Raw genomic sequence first — 23,833 nt, 5'->3', positions numbered from 1 at the left:
CTCCATTCATTAAAGTTCTTCTATTTTGTTCTTTGATGTTTCCCCTCCTCCATTGTCTCTCTTGGTTATTTAGACTTTGGATCTCCAGACAGATCTTCTCACTTTATTTCATTTTCCATTTCTGTTGTAATGTTACAGTTTCTGGGGGATGTCCTCAGCTGTATCTTGTCATCCATCTGTTGCATTTTTATTTTGGCTCTCACATTTTTTATTTCTATGAGTTCTTTCTTGTTCTTCTCTTTTTATGAGCTTCATTCTTATTTCATAGTTGCAATATCTTCTCTCATCATGACTACTAATCATATATATATATATATATATTTTTTTTTTTTGAGACAGAGTCTTGCACTTTCACCCAGTCTGGAGTGCAGTAAAGTGATCTTGGCTCACTGCAAGCTCCGCCTCCCAGGTTCATGCCATTCTCCTGCCTCAGCCTCCCGAGTAGCTGGGACTACAGGTGCCCACGACCACACCTAGCTAATTTTTTGTATTTTTAGTAGAGATGGGGTTTCACTGTGTTAGCCAGGATGGTCTTGATTTCCTGACCTCGTGTTCCACCTGCCTCGGCCTCCCAAAGTGCTGGGATTACAGGTGTGAGCCACCTCACCAGGCCCATATTTTATTTTTTTTGAGACGAAGTCTCGCTCTGTTGCCCACGGTAAAGTACAGTGGGGTGACCTTGGCCCACTACAACCTCCGCCTCCCGGGTTCAAGCAATTCTTCTGGCTCAGCCTCCTGAATAGCTGGGACTATAGGTGCGTGCCACCATGCACGGCTAATTTTTGTATTTTTAGTACAGACAGGGTTTCAGTATGTTGGCCAGTATTATTTTGCCCCTGCTTTGTATTAATTGTGTCAGAGTTATTTCCTTCTTCCCTCCCTCCCTCCTTTCTTCCTTCCTTTTCTCATCTCTTTCTCTCTTTCTTTTGCTCTGATTGTTATTTTTAGTCTCTATCTTCTGTGTCAAAATCAGTCCCTCAATATCTGATGAACATCTAGGAGAGAGGCTCTAAACTGCCGATTGGAATTTCTTTGCTTGTTAGTGTGGCTTAGCAGCTGGTGAACTTCACTACAGGCTGACTGAGAGGGACCTGGCTGTTTCACTTGGGACTCCTTGTTGTTCATATTTTTAAGCCAATTTTCTGGGCTGATTAGAACCCTACAGCCTCCTGCCTGGGGTGGGGTGGTTTAGGTTTGGCTGTAGCTTTATGGGACCCAGGTAGGGGCAGCATATTTGACAGTCCAACTTTTCAGAATGTAAATCCTGTGTGTAGTAGGCATCTTCTACCTCTCTCACATATATCCCACGTCTACGAGTTGACCTCACCAGAAAGTAAATCTCCCATCTCTGCCTGGGTATAGAAGGGGTAGTTACCACACCATAAGGATTGAGGTTGGAGGTCTGAGCATCTAGATTCTCCTTTTTAAAGGTCAGCTATGTTTAAAAGGACATAGTACATAATGTTTTGATTTAAAAGAAAATATTTTAATGGGGAAGGGCAATTATGCTCCACTTAAAGTAAATCCCACCTCATTAAGACCAAATGATTCCAACAGCACACACATTCTAGCACTGCAAGATATCTGATTGTTCACCAAGAAAATTTCCAGTGAGCAAAAGCCATGAGCAAACTCTTAAACTCTGGAATCTAAAGAACAATAAAAATGGATGTCCCGAGGACATCATATTCCATCACCACTGAAGTTGCCTTGTATATGACTATGGCTAAAACTTCCTACCCTCAGTGAAGGCTACATGGGTACCTTTCTTTTTTTTTTTTTTTTTTTTTTTTTTTTTTTTTTTTTTTTAGACAGAGTGTCGCTTTGTTGCCCAGGCTGGAGTGCAGTGGCACAATCTCAGCTCACTGCAAGCTCCACCTCCTAGGTTCAAGCGAATCTCATGCCTCAGGCCTCTCAGGTAGCTGGGGTTACAGGTGTGCACCACCACGTTTTTTGTGTGTGTGTGTGTTTTTTTTTTTTAAGAGATGGGGTTTTGCCCTGTTGGCCAGGCTGGTCTCAAACTCCTGGCCTCAAGTGATCTGCCTGCCTCAGCCTCCCAAAGTGCTGGGATCATGTGCATAAGCCACCACACCCAGCCAGTGGGTGCCTTTCTGTGAATTAAAGGCATGATTAATAAACCTATTTTTTGGCCACCATTTATTTGGTACCTACTAGGTGCCAGGCCTTGGGCCAGGTGCTTTTAACATATTATTTCATACCTGTATTATCACATAAGGTTGTGTCCTACACAATCCAAGGGCTGTCATTGATTTTGTAGCCCATATCAATGATGGCTCCCTGGAACTGTGCAGTGCACAACCTGAGCAGAAATACATGGTGACTCTGATTTAAATCCTTCCAATAATTCTAAGGAGTTCAGATCACTCAACAGATGATGAAACCATGATTCAGAGAGAATAAGAAACTGGCTGAACTTCTCACAGCTATCAAGTATTGGAGCTGAGATTCTAATCCCCAAACCACCTGATTTTAAAGTTGGTGCTGTTACCAGGACTCTACTTTCACTATGGCAGGGAGGGCAGATGGGGTAGGATGGAGGGGCTAGGGGCTACATAATGACACCAGCTGTTTTCAGCAGGTGCTGGTTCTACCCTGAAAGCTGCCCCCTGGTCTAGACCTCAGCATGCCTTGCCACATAGGAAAGTCCTCCAGAAAGCCACTGCCATTTTAAACTCTGGCTCAGTGTTGGGGCTTCTCTCAGTGACACCTGGGGCCAGGACTGGTATTTGTTTATCCCGTGTCCTCACTCTCCTTTGCAGTCAGACCACTAGAGGTTTCTGGGTCTTGAAGGGAGGTGTCCTTTCAAGAAGGGACTTAGAAGGTGCAGTCTGGGCTAGCAAGAGGGTTGTGGAAGAGGAACAGAGAGGCATGCTTAGAGCAGGTTCAGTGTCTAGCAAGGAACTTCAGTGCAAATGGCTGTAAGGGCATAAATCCTGCAAGCCAGGAATAGTGAAGTAGCTGCCCTACCAGAGAGCCTCACCCCTTGGGTTAGGGGTTGGGGTGGAGGAACATGTGTGCACGTGTGTGTGCATGTGTATTCATGCATGTGCATGCTTGTGGAAGTGTGTGGTGTTCACAACACTTGTGTACGTGCAGAAATACAAATATGAAACTTGGAAAAACTGCCATGGGAATGAAAACCCATGAAAGTCTGACTTCTATATGAATGGGAGGTACCTGCGCATGTGCATGTGCAAACACACATACACACAGATGTTTACATATCAAGTTCTTGTGCACAAGATTCATTTGCCCCGTTCTCAATCCAGGCAGATTTGGATGCTTTTATTTTTTTAATACTTTAAGTTCTAGGGTACATGTGCACAATGTGCAGGTTTGTTACATATGTGTACGTGTGCCGTGTTGGTGTGCTGCACCCATTAACTCGTCATTTAGCATTAGGTATATCTCCCAATGCCATTCCTCCCCCCTCCCCCCACCGCACAACAGGCCCCGGTGTGTGATGTTTCCCATCCTGTGTCCAAGTGTTCTCATTGTTCAATTCCCACCTCTGAGTGAGAACATGCGGTATTTGGTTTGCTGTCCTTGTGATAGTTTGCTCAGAATGATGGTTTCCAGCTTCATCCATGTCCCTACAAAGGACATGAACTCATCCTTTTTTATGGCTGCATAGTATTCCATGGTGTATATGTGCCACATTTTCTTAATCCAGTCTATCATTGATGGACATTTGGGTTGGTTCCAAGTCTCTGCTATTGTGAATAGTGCCGCAATAAACATACATGTGCATGTATCTTTATAGCAGCATGATTTATAATCCTTTGGGATGCTTTTTATTTTTCTTTGTGTTTCTGTTGAAATGTTTTCAAGCACCTCAGAAGTAGCAACCACTTACTCTTCTTGCAATAGTAATATAACTAGGCAGTAACTTATTTCCTAGCCAGACAATGTGTTCAACCCTTTATATGCATTACGTTGTTGACATTTTCTAGGACCTTATGAAATAGATGTCATATCCAACTTTCAGATAAGAGAACTGAGATCCTGAGAGGTGAAGTCATGTACCCAGGTCTCACTGTTCATAATTGGCTGTGGACACATCCTAACCCATATCTAACCCCAAATATGGGCTCATTCTGACACATTCACTAATACAACAAATGTTTATTGTGCATCTATTACAGGTCGGGCACTGTTCTAATCACTGGAGATGAGGCAGTGAATGAAATAGATGAAAATCCCTGACCTCATACATGTGGCCAACAAGCATATGAAAAAAAACTCAGCATCAATGATCATTAGAGAAATGCAAATCATAACCACAACGATATACTACCTCACACCAGTAAGAATAGCTATTATTAAAAAGTCAAAAAATAACATGCTGGCGAGGTTGTGGGGAAAAAGGAACGCTTATACACGTTGGTGGGAGTGTAAATTAGTTCAGCTACTGTGGAAGACAGTGTGGTGATTCCTCAAAGACCTAAAAGCAGAACTACCATTCAACCCAGCAATCCCATTGGTGGGTATATACCCAAAGGAATAGAAATTATTCTATTATAGAGACACATGCATGCATATGTTCATTGCAGCATAATTTACAATATTGAAGACATGGAATCAACCTAAATACCCATCAGTGATAGACTGAATAAAGAAAATGTGGTACATATGCACACCATGGAATACTATGCAGCCATAAAAAAGAATGAGATCATGTCCTTTGCAAAGACATGGATGGAGCTGGAAGCCGTTATCCTCAGCAAACTAACACAGGAACAGAAAACCAAATACCTCATGTTCTCACTTATAAGTAGGAGCTAAATGATAGGAACACATGGACACATGGGGATAACAACACACACTGGGGCATTTTAGAGGGTGGAGGGTTGGAGGAGGGAGAGGATCAAGAAAAACAACTAATGGATACTAGGCTTAATACCTGGGTGATGAAATAATCTGTACAACAAACCCCCATGACATAAGTTTACCTATGTAACAAGCCTGCACTTGTACCCCTGAACTTAAAAGTTAAAAAGGAAAAAAAAATCCCTGACTTCATGAAGCTTACATTATGTAAGGGGAAACAGATCAAACAAATTAAACGATAAAACATATCAAGTGTAAATAATACGGCTAAGTAGGGAAAAGCAGCGCAAGGAAGAAAAGCAGCAATTTGAAGTGGCTGAGGCTTTGGATGGAGTGACCAGAGAGAGCTTCACGGAAAAGGTGACATTAAGGGAGCATGCCACAGAGTTATCTAGGAGAAAAGTATTCCAAGCAGAGGAAACAGCCAGTTCAGCGGTCCTGAGTGGGAGTGGTGTCAGCTGTGTTCAAAGAATATTGAGGAAACCAGCATAGCTAGATCAGAGGCCATATGGGGGAAAGTAGTGAATATCATATACTTCCTTTAGTGATGAAATTAAAACATGTATAACCAATGCCATACATACACTGATGTCTTACCTCTGACAAAGCATGTTCACCATACTTTACATTCCTGGCATCTTTCACTAAAGTCTATAGAGATTGGAGGCTGGGTTTTGTCCCTAGGGAAGGAGGGAGAGAACATTTAGATTTCTGCTGATATCCACCTGCACTGAAGGAACGTGCATGGTTAATAGGGGGAGGGATGGACCAGCGGAAGATGAGAAAACCTTAACCCTATCATTGCAATGATGTTACCCTCAAGCAACTTAGCAGCCAGCCCATGAGCAGCCCTGAAGGCCACTGCAAAATTATACCCCTGCAGCCCTGCCTTTCCCCTCTTTGTTGGAGCTAAAAGGGAAACTGTTTAATTCTTAGGACCACATATTTAGCTAACCTGCTCTGGCCTAAGTGATATTTTATGAGGAATTAAGCTCATGGCTGATCATCTTTCACACTGAGGCGGTGGTTAATGTATCCTGGGGAGACCTCACTGTTGAGCCAGCCTCTCTGTTATTGGCAGGGCTTGGGCCTGGGCCTGGGCTTAGGCTGGAGAAATGGCCCCTGTCTTGCCTTTGTTCCAGACGCAAGCCGAGTCTGGGGTTTTGGAGATCTTAAGGAAAGCAGGGCCAACCCAAAGGAAATCAGACACAGAGAACAAAACAAATTGAATTTTTTGAGGAAATTGCTTTTTGCCTCCCATGTCTCATTCCCTTTTATTTAATTTTTGAGATTCTGTGTGAGTTAGTTACTAACAGTCGACTCAGTATTTTCTACCTATTAATAAATATTAAATATTAAAGAATCAAATTCTGGGTGGCTGGTAGACCTGGGTGGGCACAGTGCCAGTTGCTGCTATGCCTCAGCCTCCTTTCTGGGGTTTCTTCTCCTACATTGACCGATGGTGCCTTTTGACTTCCATCTCCCTGGTCATAGGGAATTGGTCTGTCACCTAAGGACTGCCAATCCATACATTGATCACCAACACATGAGGTGGTGTTGGGCACAAGTTAAGTCTAACTGGGACAAGGGTGACTATCTGAGCCCTTCAGGTTCCCTCACAGACCCCAAAATCTGGAGACTTATGTGCTTGGTGGTATGAATTAAAGCTAAAGGCACAAAGAGAGGCAGAGACAGAGAGCAGCTGAAGGCTGATGAGAGGTAAACAGGTAACTGGTCACAAGAATGTGCTAGGGATGGGTTTGGCAACTCACACCTGCAATCTCAGCACTTTGGGAGGCTGAGGCAGGAGGATCGCTCGAGCCCAGAAGTTCAAGATCAGCCTGGGCAATGTAGGGAGAACCTATCTCTACAAAAAATAAAATAAGGGCAAAGTCTGAGTCCTGTCCTCTCACTCTCCTCCCTGGACGGCATGAGCTTCACCACTCACTGCACCTTCTCCACCAGCTGCCGGTCCCTGGGCTCTGTCCAGGTGCCCAGCTACGGCGCCCGGCTGGTCAGCAGCGCGGCCAGCGTCTATGCAGGCGCTCTATGCAGGCGCTGGGGGCTCTGGTTCCTGGATCTCTGTGTCCCGCTCCACCAGCTTCCAGGGTGGCATGGGGACTGGGGGCCTGGCTGCGGGGATGGCTGGGGGTCTGGCAGGAATGGGAGGCATCCAGAACGAGAAGGAGACCATGCAAAGCCTGAACGACCACCTGGCCTCCTACCTGGACAGAGTGAGGAGGCTGGAGACTGAGAACCGGAAACTGGAGAGCAAAATCTGGGAGCACTTGGAGAAGAAGGGACCCCAGGTCAGAGACTGGAGCCATTACTTCAAGACCATCGAGGATCTAAGGGCTCAGATCCTCACAAATACTGTGGACAATGCCCACATCATTATGCAGATCGACAATGCCCGTCTTGCTGCTGATGACTTTAGAGTCAAGTATGAGACAGAGCTGGCCATGCACCAGTCTGTGGAGAGTGACATCCATAAACTCTGCAGGGTCATTGATGACACCAATGTCACTCAGCTGCAGCTGGAGATAGAGATTGAGGCTCTCAAGGAGGAGCTTCTTTTCATGAAGAAGAACCATGAAGAGGAAGTAAAAGGTCTGCAAGCCCAGACTGCCAGCTCTGGGTTGACTGTGGAGCCCAGTTGCCCCCAAATCTCAGGACCTTGCCAAGATCATGGCAGACATTCTGGCCCAATATGACAAGTTGGCTCAGAAGAACCTAGAGGAGCTAGACAAGTACTGGTCTCAGCAGATTGAGGAGAGCACCACAGTGGTCACCACACAGTCCACCGAGGTTGGAGCTGCTGAGATGACACTCATGGAGCTGAGATGTACGGTCCAGTCCTTGGAGATCGACCTGGACTCAATGAGAAATCTGAAGGCCAGCTTGGAGAACAGCCTGAGGGAGGTGGAGGCCCACTATGCCCTGCAGATGGAGAAGCTCAACAGGATCCTGCTGCACCTGGAGTCAGAGCTGGCACAGACCCGGGCAGAGGGACAGCGCCAGGCCCAGGAGTACGAGGCCTTGTTGAATATCAAGGTCAAGCTGGAGGTTGAGGTCGCCACTACCACCACCTGCTGGAAGACGGCGAGGACTTCAATCTTGGTGATGCCCTGGACATCAGCAACTCCATGAAAACCATCCAAAAGACCACCACCTGCCAGATAGTGGATGGCAAAGTGGTGTCTGAGACCAGTGACACCAAAGTTCTGAGACATTAAGCCAGGAGAAGCAGGGTACTCTCTGGGGAGCAGGAGGCCAATAAAAAGTTCAGAGGTCAGGCTGGGCATGATGGCTCACACCTGTAATCCCAGCACTTTGGGAGGCTGAGGCGGGCAGATCACCTGAGGTCAGCAGACTGGCCAACATGGTGAAACCCCGTCTCTACGAAAATACAAAAATTAACTGGGCATGATGGCAGTTGCCTGTAATCCCAGCTACTTGGGAGACTGGGGCGGAAGAATCGCTTGAACCCGGGAGGCAGAGGTTGCAGTGAGCCAAGATCATGCCATTGCACTCCAGCCTGGGTGACAGAACGAGACTGTCTCAAAAAGAAAAAAAAAATTCAGAGGTCAAAATAAATAAATAAATAAAATAAGATAAAATAGCCAGGCACAGAGGCACAAACCTTTAGTCCCAGCTACTCAGGAGGCTGAGGTAGAAGGATTGCTTGAGCCTTGGAGGTTGAGGCTGCAGTGAGCTGAGACTGCCCCACGGCACTTCGGCCTGGGTGACAGAGACCCTATCTCAAAAAAATTAAAAAATGTGCTGGATCCTGGTGGGCCTCTCTCTTCCCTCCACTGTTCTTTCTCTCCTTTTCTCCCCAATTCTTTTTTGCCATCTTTTTCTCTTCCTACCTCCAAGTCTGCTTCTCTCAATGTATGACTTCATACATTCCAGAGGCAAAAGAGAGGAAGAGTGGGAGGGAGGCCTGGTCCCAAACTATGTAAGCTGTAGGCTTACATCACTCTAGTTGGAAACTCCAGTGGAAGAAAAGAGTTTCTCTTTCCTGGAGCCTATATATAAAATCCCAGGGAAAACCCCTAATTGGTCTGTGTGGGTCACATGCCACCCTTGTCTTGGCAAGTTACTATGGCCATGGAGATGGGTTATTTGATTATCTGGCTTAGGTCACATGCCGAGACCAGTGGCCAGGCAGGCAGCCCCCATGAATCAAATGAAATGAAGAAGTAACTCATTGCAGTAGTGATGGCCATTTTAGACCTACACATCAGCCATCGACATTTAGTAATCTACCCTGTTCTAGGCACGATGGGAAAGGAAGTACAGACACAGATCCTCCCCACGTTGGAAACAATGGTAAACTCCACAGAGAGTTGCAAACTTATTTTGTAAGTATCAGCACTTACGAAGCAGCCTGTCTCCACTGGAAAACCGAACTTCCTCATATTGTCTAATCCTTTTCTAAGCTCCAAGCCCCCTGCCCCTCTGATTCACAAGGGTTTCACTCAGGGCAGCATGGGAAACCTGTGGAAGGTAGGTTAGGCCCACTTCCCTGGCACCCTTGGGCATACTCTTAGGCTGTAGATCATATGACAATTCAAGAAACAGAGGTGGGGTGGGTTGGAGATGAACGAGTGCAGACAATCACTGTCCTCACCTGAAGACAGCCAGGAAATGTCAGGTGACCCAGAGGACTCTAGGTCAATAACAGATTGGCTGCCAGGATAGTCTTACCTAGCTTGGGGGTAGAGTATGAGGAAATACTTCAAAGAATACAGGCTATAGGGAAAACAAAACAAAACAAAAAAACACAGGATCTTTTGCAAAGAGTAGTGAAGAGGAGGTCCTTTAACCTGGACAACCTGATTAGTGCAGATCACCAATTGTTGGCCCAACTCCTAGAAAGAAGGAATGAACTAAGGATGGGAGGGCATGGCTTTCAGCTTCAGGAGCGGGTAAGAAGGAAGGCAGGAGGGACAGGTGGCATGGAAAATAGTTTGGTAAGCTCCATCCCTGGAATCAGAGCTGAAAAGAACTTATAGATACCTTCATAGGGGCTGTCAGGAACTAAGGCCTAGAACCAAAAGACAGAGGGAGAGAAAGATTATGAGGAAGAAGATGAGGCTCTGTACTGAATAGATTAATTGTAGAATAATAGATGTCCCTTTCACTCAGTGAGGGCCTCTGGACTGGGTGACACTCAGTAGAAGTCAACTGTAACTGGATATGATTATGAGGAAGGACCATGTCATCCAAGGCCAGGATGGGCTGTGGGCAGGTCCTCCACCTATCCTGCTGTGTACTGTACAATCTGGGGGGCTCCATTCCTATTTTGATCTATGTCTATGGTGCTTCCTTCAGTGGTGTGGTGCACAACCTGACCATAGCAGTAAAGCATTTCCTTGATATTTCAATGGCTAGATGGGTACATCTTATCTAATGACTCATGCAACAATAAATGTGCCTGAAAACCAACCAGGAACGGCACTGAGCCCCGGGGATCAGGTAAGGTGCTGTGGTTCCTGGGATAGACAGTCACAGGGGTCTGTGTTCATATAATTGTCCAAGTTGTAGGGACAGAGAGAAGGGAGTATTTCATTCTGTCTGGAGAGAGTGGTCAGAGAAGACTTCAACAAGAAGGTGATACTTGAGCTAAGGCTGAAAGATGAAGGGTTAACCAGACAGATCAAAAACGGTGAGAGGGCCCATTTCTGGAAGAAGAAATAACACAAACAAAGGCAAAGAACGCTGGTTCATGTCCTACCTAATAGGAAAGCCAGTTTAGATATTTGAGTTTGCAGTGGCATAGAATATAGAGTTTAGTAGGCATGTGGGAACTTGGATGTGGAAGGGCTTTAAGTGTTTTGCTGAGAGGTTAGATCTCCATACTGGAGGTATACGGAGGGGCAAGAACCAAGGTCTTGTGTAACCCATGGAACCTCTATGTCCATCCTGTAAGGCTTGGATTGTGACAGTGGAAGTAGTAAAAAGCAACATGGAGAATAATACACTTGCTATGTGTCTGCTTACTGAAAGGTCTGCTATAGTCTGAATATGTTCCCCCAGAATTTATATGTTGAAGCTTAATCACCAATGTGACAGTATTAAGAGATGGAGGCTTTAAGAGGTGATGAAGTCATGAAGACAGAGCCTCCATGAATAAGATTAGTGACCTTGCTAAAGAGGTTGAAGGGAGTTCCCAGGTCCCTTCTACCAGGTAAGGATGCAGCAAGAGGCATCATCTATGAAGTGTCTGTGAGCCTTCACCAGACACCAGATCTGCTAGTGCCTGGTTCATGGACTTCCCAGCCTCCAGAACTGTGAGCAATACATTTCTGTTATTCATAAACTACCTAGTGTAAGGTATTTTGTTATAGCAACCTGAATGGACTAGGACGGGGCCTATGTTTACTAGGTCCTTTATTGCATTTATGAATGCCTCCTGGGCAGGCAGATACTTTGACAGAGTGAAGTTGACAGGTGTTAGAGCCAATGTGCATCAGCAGGGACTCTGGGGGACTGAAGCATGTGTGCCCTGTTTAAAGGGACAGTCATTACTCAGCTCTAGTTAATTGTTGCCATGAAGAAATGTGGTCTCACTTTTGCCAGCTCCCTTGATTTTTCAAGAGAAGCCAGAAATCAAAGGTTTTAGGTAAAATTTTCTCTGCTTTAAATGAAAGCAACTGATTCAAATGTTTTCAAAGCATCATGCAGGCCAAACAAAATTCAAGCATAAGCAGGATTTAGCTAGCCACCTAGTTCTTCTACCTTCCCATTCATCACCTACCCGCCCATCCAGCCATCCATTCACCCACCCATATACACATCCATCCATTTGTCTATTCATCCATGCACACTCCTTCCATCCACCCATCCATGCACATAAACATACATCCACCCACTAATCTATCCACTCACCTATCTATCCATCCATCCATCCATCCTATCTACCCATACACACACATAGCCATACATCCATCCCACTAATCTTTCCACCCACATATCAGTTCACCCACTCACCCACCCACCCATCCACCCACCCATCCATCTATCCATCCATCCATCCTATCTACCCATACACACAGCCATACATCCACCCCACTAATCTTTCCACCCACATATCCATCCATTCATCCATCCATCCATCCTCCCTCCATCCATCCTATTGATCTACCCATACACGCACACAGACATACATCCACCCCACTAATCTTTCCACCCACATATCCATTCATCCACCTACCCACCCACCCATCCACCCACCCACCCATCCATCCCTACCTCCATCCCTCCATCCATCCATTCCTCTTCCACTGTTAAAGTACACTCCCTTTCAAACCTTTACAAGATGGAAACATTCATTTTGTTCCATCTTCTCCACCTGCCCTTGGTCTTGGAAGTCCTGTTTCCCTCCAAATTCAGGCAAATTATGTTTGTAAAGTGGTGCAAATATGAGTGAGGTTGTGCCTACCTCTTTTTACAGAGAATTTTTTGCTTTCTCTTTCTGTCCTTGCTGTGCAGCCTGAAGTAGGAGTGTATTTTTTCTCCCCTTGGATTTGAGCCTTCATAAGTGTTCCAGAACAAAATTAAACCAAATAGAGAATTAGATTCCCCTCCCTTTTCTTGGAAATATCTTGCCACTGGGCCAGGCTCCCTGGGAATTAAATAACTCTTCAAAAGGAGACCAGAAATAGATTTCTCAGAGGGGTTTCTAGATGTCAGTAAATGGATTTATGGAAAATGGGTTAGGTTTGGCAAATTTTAAATTGTGATTGGATGAATGTGCAATATATCTCTGTAAATAGCCCCTTTTCACTTTCTCCTTCTCTATATCCAATTGGAACTCTTCCTCCTTAATATCTGGCTTCCATTGTCCTTCCTTACTTTACCTAAATGCTTTACCTAAATATCTCCTCCAGCCTAGGGTTAGAGGATTGGAAAGGGAGAAGGTCAGATAACTAATATTTACTGTGCGAAATTCTTGATCTATGTGATAGCATTTATATTTCTGATTTCCATGGCAGATATCCCAGCATGATCTAAGTAGGAGGGCATTACTAGATATATACATGCTTTGAGCTTCAATTTTTTTCATCTGTCAGATGGAACAAAGCTTCCATATCTCCTTTCCCAACCAAATGAAAATATCTTCAAAGGGTCTACCATGGTACCTGACAATACCACTATGACTAGTCCACCCTCAAAGGAATTAAAGCTTTGCTAAAATGTATATGCTCTCTGGGAGCTCATCCCACTGTCAAATCAGCTTTTATTATTATTCAAATGTATTTGTGAGATTAGGAGGCCCAGAGAGCCTGGAACACAGGAGGGTAGGTCTTGATGGATTCTGATGGAGCAGGGGGAGGTCTGCATAGACGCTGCTGGGAAGGAACATGGGAGAGAAGCATGATCCTGTGGCACCTTAGGGACAGTTTGAGGCTGTCTGGGAAAGGAATGAAAAAGGAGAAGCGGACACCTTTTCTCTCACCTCTAGACCATTCATTTGGTCTGCTACTTTTTCAGCTGAACACCTCCCCATCTGTGAGGAAATGGTGCATCAGGATGGTGTCATAAACTGAGCAATTCTTATCATCCATACCCTCAGTCTTCCTTTCTATCAAATGGACAGAATTGCTGTGAGAAATTCAGCAAGATAAGGTAATGTTTGTGCAAGGGCCTGACTTCACCTCCAAGGGGCTGCTTCTGTCTGAGCTCAGTCAATCTGCAGTTGGGCCTCTCCTGATAGAGAGGCCAGAGAGAGAGGTCTTTACATCTGGGATCAGGAGTGAGGGTAGGACAGGTGACCCGCCAGTGCTTAATCACCTGCTGACTTGCAAGGGCAGAGGTAAATACAGTCGTCCCTCAGTATTCACAGAGGATTGGTCCCAGGACTCCCCTTAGATATCAAAATCCAGGAATTCTTAAGTCCCTTATATAAAATGGTGTAGTATTTGCATACGACCTATGCACATCCTTTTGTATACATTCAGTCATCTCTAGATTATTTATGATACCTCATACAATGTAAATGCTACATAAATAGTTGTTATACTATATTGTTTTTTATTTGGACTATTTTTATTGTTGTATTGTTGTTGCTTAGTGCTTTGTATATCTTCCTTCTGTGATTGGTGGATGTGGAACCCGATGAAGCGGAAGGCCTGCTGTGCAACAGCAGTGGCAGCTCTTAATGCTTATTTTGTGCCAAGCATTTTACAGATGTTATTTCATGTAATACTTTCCACAACCCCCGAAGCAGGAATTCTTTCGATTCCCGTTTTATAACTGAGGAAGTAGAGGCATGGTGGGAGGGTGAAATAATTTCCCCAAAGCCCCAGTGAGTGGGATAGTTAGGATGGAGTAGTGGCAACAGAGACCATATGGTCTGCAAAGCCTAAAATATTTACCATCTGGCCCTTGACAGAAAAAGTGTCCTGACTGCTGCTACAGCAGAACGAGCTACTACCAAGGCAGGAGACAGAGGGGACAAGGGGATGAATACCCTGGCTGCACCACCCTCACACTCCGGCTTCTACTTCTGTTACTGCCTCCCACTGGCTCACCCAGGAACCCCGGGAATCTGCTCTCCTGGCTGTGCCCTTAACCCCCTCATTTCATTGCTTCCTTGTTTAGGGCCTTTCTGATGAGACGGGAGTTTCTGGAAGACTTGGGACTTCATAGTTATTTTGTTTGTTTGTTTGTTTGTTTTGAGATGAAGTCTTGCTCTGTCGCCCAGGCTAGAGTGCAAGTGGCGTGATCTTGGCTCACTGCAACCTCTGCCTCCTGGGTTCAAGAGATTCTCCCGCCTCAGCCTCCTGAGTAGCTGGGATTATAGGTGCCCATGACCATGCCCAGATAATTTTTGTATTTTTAGGAGTGATGGGGTTTTACCATGTCGGCCAGGCTGGTCTTGAACTCCCGACCTCAGATGATCCACCTACCTTGGCCTCCCAGTGTTGGGATTACAGGCGTGAGCCACAGTGCCCGGCCTTCATAGTATTTAGGAGTCAGGGCAGCCAGGCATGGTGGCTCACACCTGTAATCCCAGCACTTTGGGAGGCCGAGGTGGGCGGATCACGAGGTTAGGAGTTCCACACCAGCCTGGCCAATATGGTGAAACCCCATTTCTACTAAAAATGCAAAAAAAAAAAAAAAAAACTAGCCAGGCGTGGTGGCACGTGCCTGTAGTCCCAGCTACTCGGGAGGCTGAGGCAGGAAAATCACTTGAACCAAGGAGGCAGAGGTTGCAGTGAGCCGAGATTGTGCCACTGCACTCCATCCTGGGCAATAGAGGGAGACTCCGTTTCAGAAGGAAAAAAAAAAAAGAAAAGTCAGGGCAGCTCAGAGATAAAGATTCAAATCCTGACTAATCTTTCTAGTCCTGAGTTTCCCTGACTTGACAATAGGACTGATGTGAAGCCTGAGGGAGAGGATCTGGTAAGGCCTAAGGAGAGCCCTTGGAGAATAGAAAGGCCTTTTCCAAACTTGCTGGCCCGTTTCCCTTGGAGGGGCCTGCTCAGGGGGCCTCCCTGACCCTCTGTCTCCCCTAACCTGGCTTTGCTTTTCTTCATATCACTCATCCCTACTTCATGCTACATATGTGTTATATGTACACATATCTGTGTAAAGCAGACATGTATTTTGTATGTAGAAATGCACATAGGTGTATAGTACATGCATGTGTATGTGTATACATACATGCTGTGTGTATTAGTTTCTTGCCTTCCTCCCACACTATTGTCTTATTCATCGCCCTATCTCCAATGCCTAAAACACCCACCCGCTCAAATCAGGCACTTGATAACTGCTGGTTGAATGAATGATTGAAACAATGTCTGTTACTTTTAACAATTTCTTCTGCATCCTTCTTACTACCCAGCTGACAGGGTACTTTCCCCTCCAGATTGTTCTGGATGAATGAAGGCATTTTTGATACTGATTTATAAGCATTTCCAGGATTGGGCCCCTAAATAAGGCAGGGGCCCACAGTCTCATCTAAATAAATGGGTTCTCCCCATCCTTGTGCCCTGTGGCTCTGCCGTCACCCTGAGTTTGCTTTCCCTTCCCATGAGCTCGCTCTCCTCATTTCCTACCCAGTGGCCTCAGGTGGCAGGTGAATGGGGCAGACATCTGCGCTGCTGGCCAGCACCAAGCCAGGGGAAATGTGTGCAATTTCCTGAGCAGCACAGGAGGAGAGCGAAGGAAGAGGAAGGAGGATTGCTGAGGCCAGCTGGCAGCCTGCTGGCTTTATTTCCTGGGGACTGCAGCAGCCAGCAGAGAAGGGGTGAAATGGGATTGAGCAAGGTTCCCAGGCCCTCTGGCTGTGAGTATTGTGGGTGAGAACTGAGGACTGGCTCCGAGGTTGGGTGGGTGGCAGAAACATCTCTTTATCTTTTGATGAAGCTTGCCTTAGCTTTTGTGGTTCTCTGGGCTTTACCCAAGAACACGTTTGCATCTAAAATCCCTGAGAGACTGTTTTCAGCCCTTGAAGCTCGGCCTCCTTTTTCTAGCTAGTGTGGGGCTGCCAGGCTAACACAGGTATAGGCACTCTCAAAATTCCCCACACTTCTCTTGGGGGCGCAGAGAAAATGTCATTCCTTTATTTGTTTATAATTACTCTGATTTTCCGCACAGGACCTGGCTGCTTGATAAAACACTTTTAGTCCAATCCTGTAACCTAATTTGATGCAGGTTTTTAGAAGTCATGGTTAGCCTCTTTAAGTAAAACAAAACAAAAAAAATCCCAGTCCCTCATATTTTCCCTCCTGCCCCTCCATGAGATGGTGCCCGGGTGTGTGGAGAAGGACTGGGGCCTGCATGTGTGGTGGCAGAGGGAGGTGGTGGCCTTTGGATCCTTGCTGGCTAGCTGCAGAGTCGCTGGTCTGGGCTGCTTCTTGCCCTGGGCCTGCTGAGGTGGCGTGGTCCAAGCTGGCCCCCAGGTGGGGGCCACTGAAGCCTGTGGCTGGCGTCCCATGTGGTCTGGTCCCTCTCTTGGCTTGATCAGGTCCTAGACATATTCCCTGCCCAAGCTCCCTCTTGATTCTCACCTATGAGCACCTGTTGTCTTCTCCCTCTTAGCCCCTCCATGGTTGGGGCACTCTTCAGAGACAAGAGGCAACTCATATCAAGTTTACCTTCTAAATCGGTCCTTTCCTTTCATTATTATTATTATTATTATTATTATTATTATTTGAGACAGACAAAGTCTCACTCTGTTGCCCAGGTTGGAGTAGAGTGGCACGATCTTGGCTCACTGCAACCTCTGTCTCCTGGGTTCAAGCGATTCTCATGCCTCAGCCTCCTGAGTAGCTGGCATTACAGGCATGGCCACCATGCCCAGCTAATTTTTTGTATTTTTAGTAGAGATGGGGTTTTGCCATGTTGGCCAGGCTGGTCTCGAACTCCTGGCCTCAAGTGATCTGCCCTCCTCGGCCTCCCAAAGTGCTGAGATTACAGGTATGAGCCACCGTGCCTGGCCTCATTATGATTCTTTTTTTTTTTTTTTTTTTTTGAGACGGAGTCTCGCTCTGTCACCCAAGCTGGAGTACAGTGGTGTGATCTTGGCTCACTGCAAGCTCTGCCTCCCGGGTTCACGCCATTCTCCTGCCTCAGCCTCCCGAGTAGCTGAGACTACAGGTGCCCGCCACCACGCCTGGCTAATTTTTTTGTATCTTTTTAGTAGAGATGGGGTTTCACCGTGTTAGCCAGGATGGCTTTGATTTCCTGACCTCGTGATATGTCCACCTTGGCCTCCTAAAGTGCTGGGATTACAGGCGTGAGCCACTGCGCCCGGCCATTATGATTCTTTTATGGGCAATTTCAAACTTAGAATTTCAAATATAAAATATCAGACAGTGTCCAAACTAGAAAGAGAGGATACACTCACAAAGCGTTTACCCAAGGAGAACTGAATGAAGGGGCCAAAGAAGGCATCATCAGGGTTAATGGAACCAAAAAGGGAAAGTGTCACACCCAAGGATTAGCAATAGTGGGAAGCTATTACCACCTCTGCTGCAGGGGCAGAGACCAGGGAGAAATGAACACATGGAAAAGGCACTAACCACCAGAAGCAGGGGCCGGCGAACTATGGCCCAGGGGTCTGCCACCTGTTTTACAGATAAAGTTTTACTGGAAGACAGCTATGTCCATTCATTTACATATTCTCTATAGCTGCTTTGTGCTACAACGGCAGATCTGAGCCCTGGTGACAGACTGTATTGCCCACAAAGCCTAAAATATTTGCTGTCTCATGCTTTGCCAGAAAAAGTCTGCTGATCACTGCTGTTACAGGCAGTGTAACCCCCAAAATCCATACATTGAAGTCCTAATGCCAGTACCTAAGAATGTGACTGTAATTGAAGATTGGGTCTTTAAAGAATTAATAAAATTACAATGAAGCCATTAAGGTGAGCCCTAATCAAATATTACTGGTGTCCAGTTTTTTGATTTTTCTTGTTTTTGTTGTTTTGAGACAAGGTCTTGGTCTGTTGCCCAGGCTGGAGTGCAGGGGTGCGATCTCAGCTCACTGCAGCCATGACCTCCCAGGCTCAAGAAATCCTCCCACCTCAGCCTCCTGGATAGCTGGAACTACAGGTGTGTGCCTCCATGCCTGGCTAATTTTGTTTATTTGTTTATTTTTTGGTAGAGATGGGGTTTCACCATGTTGCCCATGGATGTCTCGAACTCCTGGGCTCAAGCAATCCGCCTGCCTCAGCCTCTCAAAGTGCTGGGATTATAGGCATGAGCCACTAGCGTCCTAATAAGAAGAGATTAGGGCACAGACATGCACAAAGGGAGGACCACGTGAAGATGCAGGGAGAAGATGGCATGTGTAAATCAATGAGAGAGGCCTTAGAAGATAACAACCCTGCTCACGCCTGTATCTTGGATTTCTAGTCTCCAGAATTGTGAGAAATAAATTTATGTTGTTTAAGCCACACTGTGCTACTTTGTTATGGCAGCCCCAGCAAACTAATATAACTGCTATAGTGGAGCAAAGCTACTGTCAGACCACAGGAAGGCAGAGAGGGTACATGGAGGATAAATCCCCTGACTGTTCCTTCTCCCACTCCTGATCTACTTCTGGGGACCACTATTAGCTCAACTCACCAGAAACCAGCCAACAAAGTTGTCTGGGTGTTTCTATCAATAAAGGTGGCTTCCCAGACCTCAGAGCAAGACACAGAAGGGCAGAGAATGGACCTAGGAGCAAAAGTAGAAGAACCAGGGCATACACAAGAAAGTAGGGAGAAGGGTACCCATCACCCAACTCCAACAATTACCAATATTTTTCCATTCTTGTTTCATCTCTCTCTGATTTTTTTTCTGGAGTATTTTAAGGCAAATCCTAGAAACCATATTGTTTCACTCAAAATTAGCTTAGTATGCATCTACAATAAATAAGAACTGTTAAAAAATGACAATAATGCCAATACCCAATAAAATTAACAGAAATTCCCTAAAAACGTCTCATGCTAGTCTATTCTCAAATGTCCCCATTGCTTCAAAAATATCTTTTAACAGTTGGTCTGTTATAATCAGGAGCTAAACAAAGTTCATGCATCACATTCATGTGTTGACAAAACAGAGTCATTTGTCCCCTTAAAGAACTTCTCACATTCTGGATTTGGCTGTTGGCATCACTGAGTTGTTGTTGAACTTGATCCTCTGTCTCCCGAATTTCCTGCAAACTGATAGTTAGATTTTGGCTTGATTAGATTCACGGGTGGTGTCTTCTCTTGCATCACTTTGCAGAAACAGACTATCTGCTTCTCTCACTTTCTGTAATGTTGAGAATGATCTGTGGCTTCAGAGATGTTAGCTTCCTCTTGCCATTATCAAGTTCTCCATTAAACTTTTATCTAATGGTGTTAGTTTTTATTGATCATTGCCTGGTCCATTATCTCATTCAGGTTTGCAAAATGCTGATTTTCCAAATCTATCATTCCTTCTGCATTTATTAGGTAGAATTTTTCTACAGAGAAGAATTTTCCCTTACCAACTATTTGTAATCCTGAAATAATTATTACAGAAAAGACATAATACATATACCTGTCTTTTTCTTTATCATCTTTCAGAATACTAAGTCAGTGAACTAGCTGCCAATGATTTTTTTCTTAGTATTATTAAGAACTCATAATTTAAACATATATTTAAGGTGTTTAAATCCATTGAAGTCAGTATGTCTTTTGATGCCAAATTGTGCCATCTTTGGCCAGTGGGAGCCCCTTCAGATTGGCTCTTGTGTCCTTTTGACTTGACACCATTAATATTTCATCATTTCCTTGCTATCAGGCACAATAAGATGGCCCAAGCTCATTTTGTGCAGTTCTTTCTCCAGAGCAGTCATCAGCCCTGTGTCTTGGTCTTGGTCCCGGCTCACTAGAAAACAGGCTGAGGCAAAAGTGTAAGTGCTAACAGTTTACTGGCAAGAGTGAAATCCCAGGGAAGCAGGGAGGTTTAAAAGAAATGGGAAGTGAGGCAGAGGAAAGGATGAAGTACAAAGGGAGATGTTCCCAGGTGGTCACAGCTTCCCAATAAGCACCCAATTGCTCAGATGCTCACAGCCTCTTGACACAGGAGGCATGGAAAGACTGCATCTCAGCACAGTCTGCCATGTGGCATCCCACATGCTGTTATCTCCTCTGCATCCCTGAGTTGTATTTCTTTGCTGCTATCATGGCTACAGGGGAAGCCAGGATCTCCATGTGGCCTGTGCAGCCAGCGTATTGTCAAGGTGGCTCTCTTGGCACTCACTGTTGTACATGCGTACTCCTCAGTGTGTGCTGGTGGCAGTGGCTCTGGGCACAGCTTTATAACCAAGACAACAGTGTGAGTGACAGTTAGGGCTGCACTGACCAGGAAGCAAGGCACATGGCCAAGGCCTATTGGTACAGGGTGACCAAGTGGACCTGGAGGAGTACATGAATGGGTACATCCACTCCTACTGCCTCTTAGGCTTTTAGACATGCTCAGATCCTTTTGCAGTATTCAGATCTCATGTGGGAAAAATCACCCATACTTCTTTCTTTAGAGGGGAGGTACAAGTCTAGTTCTTCCAAATGATGGCCAGTTGCAATCTCCTCAAGAGATCTAAAAATGTTTAGCAAACAAAGCCACAGTCCCCACTGCTGCTGCTGGTCAAACGGCCAAAATCTGTATTTATCATCTCACTCCCACACTGCTCATTTTGTTCTGCAACTTCCAATTTAGTGGAATCCTTACTAGGTACCCAGGTAAAAGTGTTCCCACCTAAGTATGAAGACCTCTAATCCAACAGAATCTAGGGTGGCGGGAATAAGAAGCTAAAATTCTGCATGTCTTCACTGGGAGTGTTAGTGAGGAGGACAATTGTACTTTCAGCACTTGGTTTCTGAAACCATGCATATCAGCAGCATATATTGGTTCTGGTTCAGCGTGGATGTCACATCCAGTGTGGTGATCCTGCATTTGTCCCAAGCTGGCCCTTCGGCTGAGACTGTATCAGCCCATCACACCTTTTTCTATAAAGCCGGCTGTCTCGGTGATGAGGTACACAGCAGACTATTATATCCTGTGGTTTTGATCCCATTGTGTCACTCCTGGCTGGTAGTAAAATGTGTTTTTTGGTCTGTGACAATGTAACGTGGGTTATCATGTCAACAGTTGGGGCATTCTGTCCACCCTCAGACGGTTGTGCTGGCAGAAGCACTGTAGGAAAAAACAGGTATGACACATTGGGCTCAAAGCCTCAAGATAAAGTCGTTAAAGTCGTCTTCCATGTACCTCATCACCCAGAGGCAACTTGCGAGAGAAAAAAATGGCAGAATGACTTCGGGAAGTCTCAGCTAAAAGGCCAGCTCAGGGACACCTTGCAGGGTTGGGACACTGGAGGTGGTACATAGACTATCATCTTTTTCCTTCCAGACCCCTGACCAACAAGCAGAGCCATTCCCTACTCCAAGGAGTCCACACTTCCACACAGTAAGCAGTGTACTGCTGGCAGCTCTGCCCACAGGGTGGATTTCCCTCCACCGCTATTTCTAGGGCCGCTTCTGTGTGGGGCTGTAATATGGCACAGTCCATTTCTGGCTAGGGTCAAATTTGTATTAATGCTAGATCATGAATATAACCAAGTCCTATTGAGTGGCTCAGAGGGATATCAGTTTCAAGTGGGACAGTGGGGCTCAGAGGGTAAAAAGGACTCTCCAGAATGTCCAAGCAGCAGTACAAGTTTCCCTCCCACTTAGGAGGTATGACCCAGCAGATCCAATAGTACTAGAGGTATACATGCAGATGATAATGCTGCAGGAGTTTTAAGAAACTTCAAGAGGAGAGATGTAGCAGAGACCTCTAGGGTTCTTCAGCAAGGCCATGCATTGAGTCTGCTGTGCTCTCAAGCCCTGCCAGAGACTAAATGCCTGACCATGGGACACCAAATGACTACATGGCACCACAGATGTTCATTGTGATCTGAGTATTATGAATCCAATGAGTCATAAGTTTGGGTGGATAGAGCAGTAATCCACTGTACAATAAAAATGATACAGTCAGGGCTGGGCGCGGTGGCTCATGCCTGTAATCCCAGCATTTTGGGAGGCCAAGGCAGGCGTATCACAAGGTCAGGAGATGGAGACCATCCTGGCCAACATGGTGAAACCCCATCTCTACTAAGAAAAAAAATACAAAAATTAGCTGGACGTGGTGGCATGCACCTGTAGTCCCAGCTATTCGGGAGGCTTAGGTAGGAGAATTGCTTGAACCTGGGAGGTGGAGGTTGCAGTAAGCCAAGATTGCTCCACTGCACTCCAGCCTGGTGACAAGAGTGAGACTCTGTCTCCAAAAAAAAAAGATACAGTCAGGATGTTGCCTGATCAAATACAGAAGGCACGAGCAAATGACATGAACAGGTGGCCCAGACTCCCGTGGCACCTACCTCTTTTGCACCAATGCTTCTCTCAACAGGAGGACAAGGGAGAAGGTCTATTGCTTTCCTTGCTATATAAAGGAGAGCTGCTTTTTGACCTCCCTGTTATTAGGGAATAAGGAAAAGCAATAATTCACCATATCAACAGCCATATATCAAGTGTCAGAGGTACCACCAGTGGCAAAGCAGCTGTGCTGTAACTGGGGCTACCTCCTGGTGAAGTTGACAGTAATCTACCACCATCCTCCATGATGTGTCTGGTTTTTGCAAAGGCTAAAAAAGTGAATTGAATAGAAGTGTGATGGAAACCACTATCCTTGCATCCTTTAAGTCCTCAAAAGTAGCAGTAATCTCTGCAATTCCTCTTAAAATGAAGCATTGCTTCTGAGTTACTATCTTGGCCAGGATAAAGGGTAGTTTCCATATGGCCCCTCCTATCAAAATGACTTTTAACTTGTAAGCCAGGGAGCCAATGTGAGGGATCTGTTATCTGTTAATTGTATTCATCCCAATTATACATTCTAGCCAGAGTTATAATTGAGAACCAAAGAAATAAACAAGGGGTGGATTCATGGACTTTCCCCTTTTCAAAGTTACCCTGGCAAAAGGCAAATAGTTCTCTCTGGGGAAAGATAAATTATGAGTTCATATCGATATTTCCAGTTAAAACCTTAGATTACAGAGTCTTAATTAGTTTGAGTTTTTGTCTCTTGTCATATGTGCTAAAAAATCTTAGTTCATAATTACGTTAATAAAAGCACGTATTTGCTGATCCTGCAATATGTATAGGATAGTTTCATAATGACAATACCAATAGTTTCCTCTCTGTATGAGACTGTATCATTGCTCACTCATGTTTGGTGCCAATCTCTGTAGGGGATTATACATCTCTGTCCTGTTGGACTCAGGCTGTGTGTCTTTCTTTGGCCAATAAAATGAGAGTGGAATAAGAGTAACATTGGTCATTTACAGGAAGAAAGTCTAAGAGCCTGAGTACTTTTTTGTCTGTCTCAATGACTATCACAATATTCCAGACAGGTGCTCTTCTCCCAGCCTGAGTCACGGAGGGAAGACAACATGGACCAGGGCTGTAGCCAA

General features: G+C 45.4%; 1 protein-coding gene and 1 pseudogene across 4 annotated transcripts in view; one reads left to right on the top strand and one right to left on the bottom strand.

Moving 5' to 3' along the window:
- Nucleotides 1-23,833, bottom strand: part of TRIM44 (tripartite motif containing 44) — a 229,709-nt gene that overhangs the window by 24,142 nt on the left and 181,734 nt on the right. The gene's annotated exons all lie outside the window — the stretch shown is intronic.
- On the top strand, nt 6,782-10,125 carry LOC100986649 (keratin, type I cytoskeletal 18-like; annotated as a pseudogene).

The sequence above is a fragment of the Pan paniscus genome, chromosome 9 (genome assembly GCF_029289425.2).
Source record: "Pan paniscus chromosome 9, NHGRI_mPanPan1-v2.0_pri, whole genome shotgun sequence".
Taxonomy (NCBI): Eukaryota; Metazoa; Chordata; class Mammalia; order Primates; family Hominidae; genus Pan; species Pan paniscus.
The sequence above is the reverse complement of the archived record's forward strand: the minus strand, read 5'-3'. Positions and strand labels throughout refer to the sequence as shown.